Here is a 9175-nt window from a genome sequence, read left to right on the forward strand (position 1 = left end):
AGATTTTCAATAGCAAAATGTGTGAACATTGATTAAGAGTGACCGAAAGCTGTTACGGTTACACATTACTTTGATTATAGAAAGGCTTATTCATATTACACTGGCAAATTTGATGTGTTTCATTAGTTGCTCATGTAACAAACTGAACATGTTTACTTGACTGCTTGACATGGTTGTAGAATGTATGAGACCACATTAAAATCTGATGATTTATCTTTATTACATTGATTACAAATTCATTGAAATGCAAAACAAGCTCATTTCATTGCATTCAAGTTTGGTGAACTCTGAACAATGAATCAAGTGTATTACATGACCAAATGTGACAAAGAATATGGGTTGGACGTCTTAAAGGATTAGTTAAACTAAAAAATATTTATTTATTGTTTACTCATCCCCATGTCTTTACAATCTCTTGAGACCTTTGTTCGCCTTTGGAACACTAATGACAATATTTTAGATCAAATCTGAGAGGTCCTCCATCCTTCATAGACAAAAAGGGTCACAAGACATCTTAAGTCCAGAAAAGGAACCAATAACATTGTCAAAACATTTAATGCTTCTCCAGGGGTTCAACTGTAATCATATGAAGCTACTAGAACACATTTGTGCACCAAAAACACCCTGTAAAAATGACTTTTCAACCAAAATGTACGTTTATCTGTCCAGTATGGCATGATCATAGCTACAAAAGTTATCCATTGTTTCTGGAAGAAAAATATTAGGCCTCTTTTTTTCTGACTGGCTTCTTGGACTTTATATTTAGAAATAATAAGATATACCTGTACTGGGAACTCTCTAAAACACCATAAAGACTAGTAGTATGGTTTATTTCTGTACATTTTTTGCAAGTTTTTTTCTCTCTGTCTCTTTACATCCATTGCTTGTATTTCACATTTTTTCTGTTTCATGCTTTATTTTACATTTTGCACAGATTATTGTTTCATGATGGGTTTGTCTGTCTATTCCTTGTGTTTCTGTCTGGTTTCTGCAAAAACTTTAATAAAAAAATATTTTAAAAACGACTTTGTTTGCCCTTTGAAAGTCTCATTACCACTGCTAGAAATTGAGGGAGCTCTCAAATTTCATCTAATTCGTTTTATTTTGTGTTTTGAAGATAAACGAAAGTCGCAGGGAATTGGAATAATATGAGTGTAAGCAATAAATAAATTAATTATAAATTAATTTAAAATTTAATTAAATTATAAAAAGTTACGTTTTTTTTTTTTTGGTGGAACTACTCCTTTAAAACAACACTAAAATATTTAAATCTAAAATCATTTGTTCATTTTGGATGCATCATTTCATGAAATAAACTAATGGGGAACGAGGAACAAGAACACAGACTTTATAGTCACACTTAAGCATGTTGAAATGTATATTCATTAACTTTTCTTTGGCTTAGTCCCTTTATTCATCAGGGGTTGCCACAGGGGAATGCACCGCCAACTTATCTAACACATGTTTTACACAGGGGATGCCCTTTCAGCTGCAGCCCAGTGCTGGGAAACACCCATACACACTCATTCACACACATACACTACAATTTAGTTTAATCAATTGTGGGGGAAACCGGAGCACCCAGAGGAAAATGTCAGCATATTTTTATTATAGTTGTCATCATAACTTCATTTTTATTTAGTCTCCGTCTAGTTTTTGTCGATAGAAATTCGTTCATCATGAAAATTATGAAAACATTTTTCTTAACGAACTTAACCATACTCCTCACAAAAATGCCAACTGACCCAGCCAGAACTTAAACCAGTGAGGCAACAGTGCTAACCAATGAGCCATCGAGTTGCCCGAAAATCAATATGTTTTCAAATGAACTTAAATAGATATTAATAGAACAGATTAAGAGAAAGCTGTTATTTATTTTAAAATGTAATAATATTTAAAAATATTACATATTTAGTCTTTACTAATCAAGCAAATTCAAGTAAAATGAGTTTGTACAAAAACCTATATTTTTTCAATCTCATAAATATGTAACTATGCAGTTCACTACTCTGGACACGTTCATGTGTATGTATGAGATGGAGAGGTCAATGCGGATAAGGGGAGAGGCTGGGTTTTCCAGAGCACTGAGCAGAAGGGTGCCAGTGCTGTTCTAGTTTCCCAATTTATCAATGGCCCGTTCAATGTGGCTAATTTTAACTCTCTTTGTGTGTCTTTGTCTGATTATCCACTCTGTCATCCTATCTCACCCCCCCCTCCCCCCTCCCCCATTGCGAACATACACACACACACACACATACACCAGAGAATCTGTGTGTGTATATTCGTTTGAATTTAAAGGGAAGATGGAGAGAGAGTGTGGAAAAGAGCATGTGACAGTTGTGACAGCGTGTGACTGAGGACATTTTTTTTTAACAAGCAATGTTGGCAACACCATTCTGCCCCAATATCTGTGCCAGGAAAACAAATTTAAAAGCTTTTGTCTCTTTTAAAAGTTAACATAATAATCTCCTTTCTAGTCTTTACCAGGATACAAAAAAAAAAAAAAAAGTTCAGTATTCTTATGATTGGCAATTTGGCATATGGATAATTAAGCATATATCTGACCAAATTCAGTGATTGCTATGCATAAAAACAACCAAGGACCCTAATATCAGACACCTGCGCAAAAAGGCGCAAGATGGGTTTTGTTGATATTTTGAGACCAGTGCAACCCTAATTTTCATGTTTTGCACCACGTTGTTTAAATAGCAAATCCATTTTCGCAACTTTTGGACTCATGATTGTGCTGGTTTAGAAAGGAGGTGTGTTAAGGCACATTGTTGGAGAGTTGCTATTTTGAGGAACTGAAATAGACCATGCTGTTGACCAACTGAAAGCTGGTCTAAAGTCCAGCAGAGTGCGTTAGTTGTGCGCCTATGCGTCCAAATGCCTACACATTGATTTATACACACAAGATGTAAAGCAATACACAAATATCTTTACATTTAAAAAAAATTAAAGATTTTAAATTTTACAAAAATTATTATTTACTGCATAGATATAAAAACCACTGCCTCCATCTCGGGAGAACTTTTTTCAGTTTATTCATGACAGATTGCTTTTGTATAATTTTATTATTATTATTAGCAGTATTATTTATTATATGCATGTTTATATTTGTTTTAATAAAAAATAGTTTCGTTTTGGTCTACCTGTTGGGTTTTTGACCATATAGGGCATACGAATAGGACGTGTGTTTGGATATAACTGTTCTGTTTTGACCACACTTCGTTATTTTTGTACATTTTTAACTTTGCTTGAAATTAGTACTGAATTTAGAAATATTCTTAAAATAAATCTTTGTGCTTAACAAACCAAATTAAATATTTAGACTAATGGATGTCTTCATTGGAGTGCATACAACACCGTTACCTTATCCAAAAAAGTAAGGGAGTAAAGTAAAGAGTAAAAATAAAGTAAAGAGAAAGTAGAGGCCAAATGGAGCAGGTGTGTTCTTTATCCTCTCACTGCAGATGGTATTTTTAGCATTTTTCTCACTAGTAAAGCATTGAGTTTTTCCCACTTACAAAGTTCACCATGTAAATAGCAAATGCACCATGGCATGACCCGACTGACTCTAAAAGGGAATGGGAGATTAGACTTTGAATGATGTAATGCACATTATGCTCAAAACACACCCATAACTCATTAAGAGAATAAGCACAACCCTGTTAGACAATGCGCTATCCTTAGAATTGCAATTGCAAGTGGATTCAGACACACCCTTAATGCTTTTGCGTCATGCGTTTTAGAGTTTGCACCTAGATCGTTAAAATAAAGCCCTAAGCTTTCTCTATAAATGTACTGTTGTTTTTATTATTGTACTGTAAAGCAAGACAATAAAATAATCCAATCTAAATTAACTTTTTTCCAAAAATGCCCTTTATACTGTCATGCACCACATTTTTACCAGCTGGAGGAAATAATTAAACACAAAGCTTCTTTTGTCTTTGGATTCATTACTTATTTTTCCCTCCCCCACGTTTCTCTCTCTCTCAATAACCAGCTAGAAATACATATATCATGTAATTACGGGTGACCACAACAACGACCTGCAACAATTTTCTTCTTCTGGGTTTAGAGGAGGATATACACAAGAAATAAAGCCTTCTAATAATAGATTCAGCAGATAATGGCAGAGGACAGTCCCTAACTAAATCAACACACAGTCCTGTGTAACAGCACATGCACATACACTGCTGGTGCCTCAAGATTTCTTAAGATCTAAGTAAAAGAGACGTTTCCAGTGGCACCATTCACTTGTGACACTTACAAGCCAAGAGAAGAGGAGTTTTCTGTCTGCTTAAGGGGCATTCAGTGGGTTGTCTGAGCAACAGTGTGTATGTGTGTGTGTGGGGGCGGAGAACAACCTGTAGCAAAAGGTGTGATTACTGGAATTGCTTGAAAAGTACGTAATCTACTTATAAGATTTGTACTACATATTAAACTGGTAAATAGCATGTAGCAAATAAACATAGTAGAAAGCAAAGTTAGCATAAAATGGAAACTGCCGTCATTTTCCAATCCTCACACTGTTTTTAAAGTAATTGCACTTGCATGTTCTTTGATGCAAGACGGATTTTTTAAATCATCTCATGTTAATTTTTATTTAATGGATTATAAAGCTTTTAAAAGTCAAAAAGATCACAGACGCATTATGAAAGTGGTCCACCTGATTCAAGAGCAATAGTCTGCATATGAAATTGTAAACATCATGCTTCAGAATATGGGAATTGAAAAGAAATGGGCTGTTATAGCCATCATTAGGCCATCTTATGTAGGCAACTTGTTCAGTAAATGATTAAAGATTATTTTGGGCTGAAACCCTGGCCTTAGTAATTAAAAAAATGCAAGTAAACAAATACTGGCTCTATGAAAGCAGAAAAACAAACATACAAACAAACTGAAATGGATAAAAAAATGTGTGTTGTTTTGCTCATCAGAATGGTACTTGTGATTCTTCTGCATGCTGCAATCCTTCTACAATTTTGCAAGTGTCAGCCTATGCACATTTGCATCTGCATATTTGTCATAATGGATTTAGAGTTGCAATCAGAATTATTAAACCCCCTTTGCTTTTTTTTCTTTTCTTTTTTTAAATATTTCCCAAATGATGTTTTACGGTGCAAGGAAATTTTCACAGTATGTTTAATGATATTATTTCTTTTGGAGAATTTTATTTTGGCTAGAATAAAAGCAGTTTTAAATTTTTTTTAAAACATTTTAAGGTCAATGTTATTAGCATTTTAATGTCACTTTAAGCTGTAATGTCTTGAAAAATATCTAGTCAAATATTATTTACTGTCATCATGGCAAAGATAAAATAAACCAGTTGTCAGAAATGAGTTATTAAAACTATTATGTTTAGAAATGTGCTAGTGCAAGTGGTCCGTTAAGCCCAGTCACCAGCATGAAGCACACTCAGAATTGCACAAATCATGGAGTAAAAAAGTGTCTTGTGCATACGAAGAGGAGAGAGTGTGTCACTTATGCCGAGTTTAGTCTGCAAAATTTTCAAAGTAATCGAGTCACAGATGTTTTCACACTGCATGACTATCTGGGCTAACGTTCCGTCTGTGCTTCGTTTACACTGTAAGATAGATCGGCCACAGGGCATGACTTTACAATAAAAAGAATCAACATCAACTTTGTCCAAACTACGTCTTACAACCAAAGACACACGAGAAGAGGCAATGAAACAACATGAGGATGATAATAACAAAAGATGAATATCTTTTGTTATTAACTACATAATGAAAAAGAAGCCCTTAGTGGGGTAGACTTATGTACTTATTTTGCTCGCCTGGCTTTTGAATGGAATTAGCAATTTCTCTCAAACTTTATTCATTTTCGAGCCAGTTGTGATATTGCTCAGATGACACGTCAAACAGACACGGTGCTCCTGCCAAATTTACACTAGTTTTTCATCCTTTTCTTGGGTCCAAATAAACTGAAAATCAGCGTTTTTAACTTCTCCCCCAACCTCCTGCTGGCCTGCAGATACCCATACTAGTGGATGCTGCTCTCTCACTGGCTGTAGGTAATCGCCAATGTTGTTTTCAATCAGAACACATTTCACACAGCATGATTTGAATTGCTGACAGCTCCATATATTTAGCATGCCAAATATCTCAGGTGTCAGTGACCCATCTGCGAAACAGTCAGATCGCTTCTTGGACAGTTCACACTCTGTGACTGCTACTCACGTGAACGAGCACCGATTTCTCAAAACCTGTCAGCGAGTCAAAATCTGGACTAAAATCATGGAGTCTGAACTCGCATTACACGAAACAGGCTGATCTTTTTCATAAGACCTTAATGTATAGTCTAAGTTATTTTTGTTTTGCCTGTATATATTTTTTCTTTGTTTTGGGGAAGAGGGGGTTGTTGTTGTTTTTTGACTCACAAAGTATTGGTAGCAATTGACTTGCATTTTATGAACCATCATAGGACAGGGTTTATCTTCTCGTTAACCAAAAGTCACCAACACATTGAGGACCAGAGGGTGAGTAAATTCAATTGGGAATTCGATCCCTTTTTAAGGCGTGAGAATATGACGTTTGGTCTCGACATTTTTAGGAATTTGTGCAACAATTGACTTTGAGTAATCAGTTAATATAAGCTTTACAAAATCTTGGCAGAACGATTTGTGAACAAGATTATCAGTGAATAATCACTTAAATTTTGGATCTGACACAAAAAGCTATTTTATGGCTTGATACAGTGCAGAAACAGACTAAATGTGTGATACACTTTAAGACAACAGGGATAATATTTAATAATTCTCCCTTTGTTTCCCACAAAATTTTTAAAAAGTAACAAAAATTTTGAAACAACGATGTGAGTGAATAATCAATGACAGGAATTTCCTTTTGGGTGACTACTGCTTTAACAGCAAATTGCATCATGCATTGCATATGCTGGCGAGAAAGAACAAAATGCAGTGAACAGGAAAGAAAACCGATGTGCCATTTAAGAGCAGCAGTCATACAAGAGCTGCCACGCTTGCAGATCAGTCCGTTAGCACTGCTGGGTGAGTAAGTCTGCTTGCATGCCAATGTATGTGGGTGGGTGTGTTTCAGGGAGTGACAGGATACTGCATATGAGGCTTCTCTTTAAAAAACAGAGGAGAAGAGCACAATATACTCTGCACAAAGAACCAATTTGCATAGTGCACTTGCCATTTTTATCATAAGGATCTATTTCGTTGCCAAGCTCTCATGTAAAACATCAAAAAAACTTACTATCTGCAGATGCAGTGTGAATCTATTCTTGCTGTGCTTCATGCACCTCCTGTTTTAAATGAAACCTCAGCATCTTTAATGGATGAGCTGAATTCCCTGTATGATACACACGCTGCAACCAATATACATCTAATAAGCAACACCAACCTACTCGCATCATTCACTCTTTACAGCAGATACAGCACATGCAGGGGCTACCTCAGTTTCCCAATAGCTAATTGTGAAAGATGTGAATGGCTCAACTTTGAATGGCAAATCACCAGCCAGCATGTACTCTTAAAACCCAGATCCATTCATCCCTCGTCCTCCGCACAGTTTCACCAGCCTCCTGTTCCATGCATTCCCCCCGGCACAGGCGTCAAGAGAAATAAGCCCCACTTACTGTCTTGCTGTGGTTGCCTTTATTTGTAGATCCCTCCTTTGTAAATGGAGAGAATGATAGCAGTTATAAAAGAAGGGGAAAATCCAGCAGCTGGCTAAAAAAAAAAAAGCAGCAGCAGGCGATTAAAAAAAAACACACAATAACGGCGAAAAGAGAAGAGGAGAGAGGGCAAATAAACCAAAAAAGAAAGAAAAATGAAATGGAGGAAAATAAAATCACCGCGGCAACAATTAGGCCTTTGGAAATTACATTTTAGAGTGTGTCCCGTGAGCCGGTGAGCGCTGGGAGCCAATGCATATCCTCAGCTGGCAGACACCGTTCCAGTGGCCGTGCAATAGTAACACTTCTATTTCCTTGGTTCTGACAATCGATTTCACCCTCTCTCTCTTTCTCTCTCTCTCACGCTCTCTCCCTCCTCCCTCCTTTTCTCCCTGCCACGTTCAAACAGCCCTGATCGCTCGTTCTCTTTCAGCTGGTTGGTTGGCTGCAATCCTCTCTCATCCTCTTGTTTCCCTCCCTCCATACCTACCTTTCTCTCTCTCTCTCTCTCTCTTTCTCTCTCTCTCAATCACTTTTGCCCCTCCCCCTCTCCTCCGTCGTCTTCTCCATCAGAACCTAGATACAAGGCAGAAGACCCCTCCTACCCGCTCCCTTTCTCTCCAGCTTTCTTTGATGTTGTGAGGAGTTCTAGACTCTTGGCTGAGTAGAAGATGCCTTTGACAGACTATGGCGGTTTCTGATGATGGCATGAAAGAAGAGAAGAGATGAAATGAAAAATACATCAGGCTACACGTTCTGCACAAAGCAATAATGTGAACTCGGGCTAAATTCATTATGTGCGAGACAAAAGAAAGAAAACTGCAGCATAGGGTGAAGCTGGCAGAGGAAAACAGCAATAGCGGCTTTATGAGCAAACGCGCCTTTTGAAATGGGCAGGACAAGAAACTTCAGCTCTGCTGAAAGAGACAACTGTTAAGACAGAAATCACAAGCTGTAAATTCATCTGAAGAGGAGTGAACCACTTAATAACTTTGGAAAGGCAAGATAGAAAATATGCCTGGTGAGAAATGCAGATAATGCTTAGTGAGCTCTAATTAAAACCAAAACATTGGGTGGGAAAAAAACTATTCTCCATGGAAGCTTTTTTACAAAATCAAGGTAAAACAAATGAGTAAAATCAGTTTTTCTACAATAAGGCACATCTTATATGCTTACTTAAGGATCCTTAATAGGTACAAATGCTGTGATTAAATGCACCAAAAAATGCACAGCTAATTGAATTATTATTATAAAAAATACATATGAACATGTTTATTTGTACAGACTCAAGTCTACATAGATTGCATCCCAATCATCACAAATACTGCAGAAGACCTATTGGAAACCGCATGAACCTAAGATTCTCAGTCAAGTTTGGTGAGAAAAAAAAATAAAGTTCAGTATGGGGATGTGTGAAAGAGCTGTGGAGTGTATAGTAACATTGACAGCCTGAGGTATCAAGACATTTGTGCTGCACATTACATTACAAATCACAGGAGAGGGCAAATTC

General features: G+C 36.7%; 1 protein-coding gene across 1 annotated transcript in view; it reads right to left on the bottom strand.

Annotated features, from left to right (window-relative positions):
- shank1 (SH3 and multiple ankyrin repeat domains 1) overlaps nucleotides 1–8001 on the bottom strand; it is a 161795-nt gene extending 153794 nt beyond the window's left edge. The window contains exon 1 of the mRNA XM_068218106.2: nucleotides 7627–8001. The gene's annotated coding sequence lies outside the window, so the exon portion shown is untranslated. The remainder of the gene's footprint in view (nucleotides 1–7626) is intronic.
- Between the last annotated feature and the right edge of the window lie 1174 nt (nucleotides 8002–9175).

The sequence above is a fragment of the Danio rerio genome, chromosome 3 (assembly GCF_049306965.1).
Source record: "Danio rerio strain Tuebingen ecotype United States chromosome 3, GRCz12tu, whole genome shotgun sequence".
Classification (NCBI taxonomy): Eukaryota; Metazoa; Chordata; class Actinopteri; order Cypriniformes; family Danionidae; genus Danio; species Danio rerio.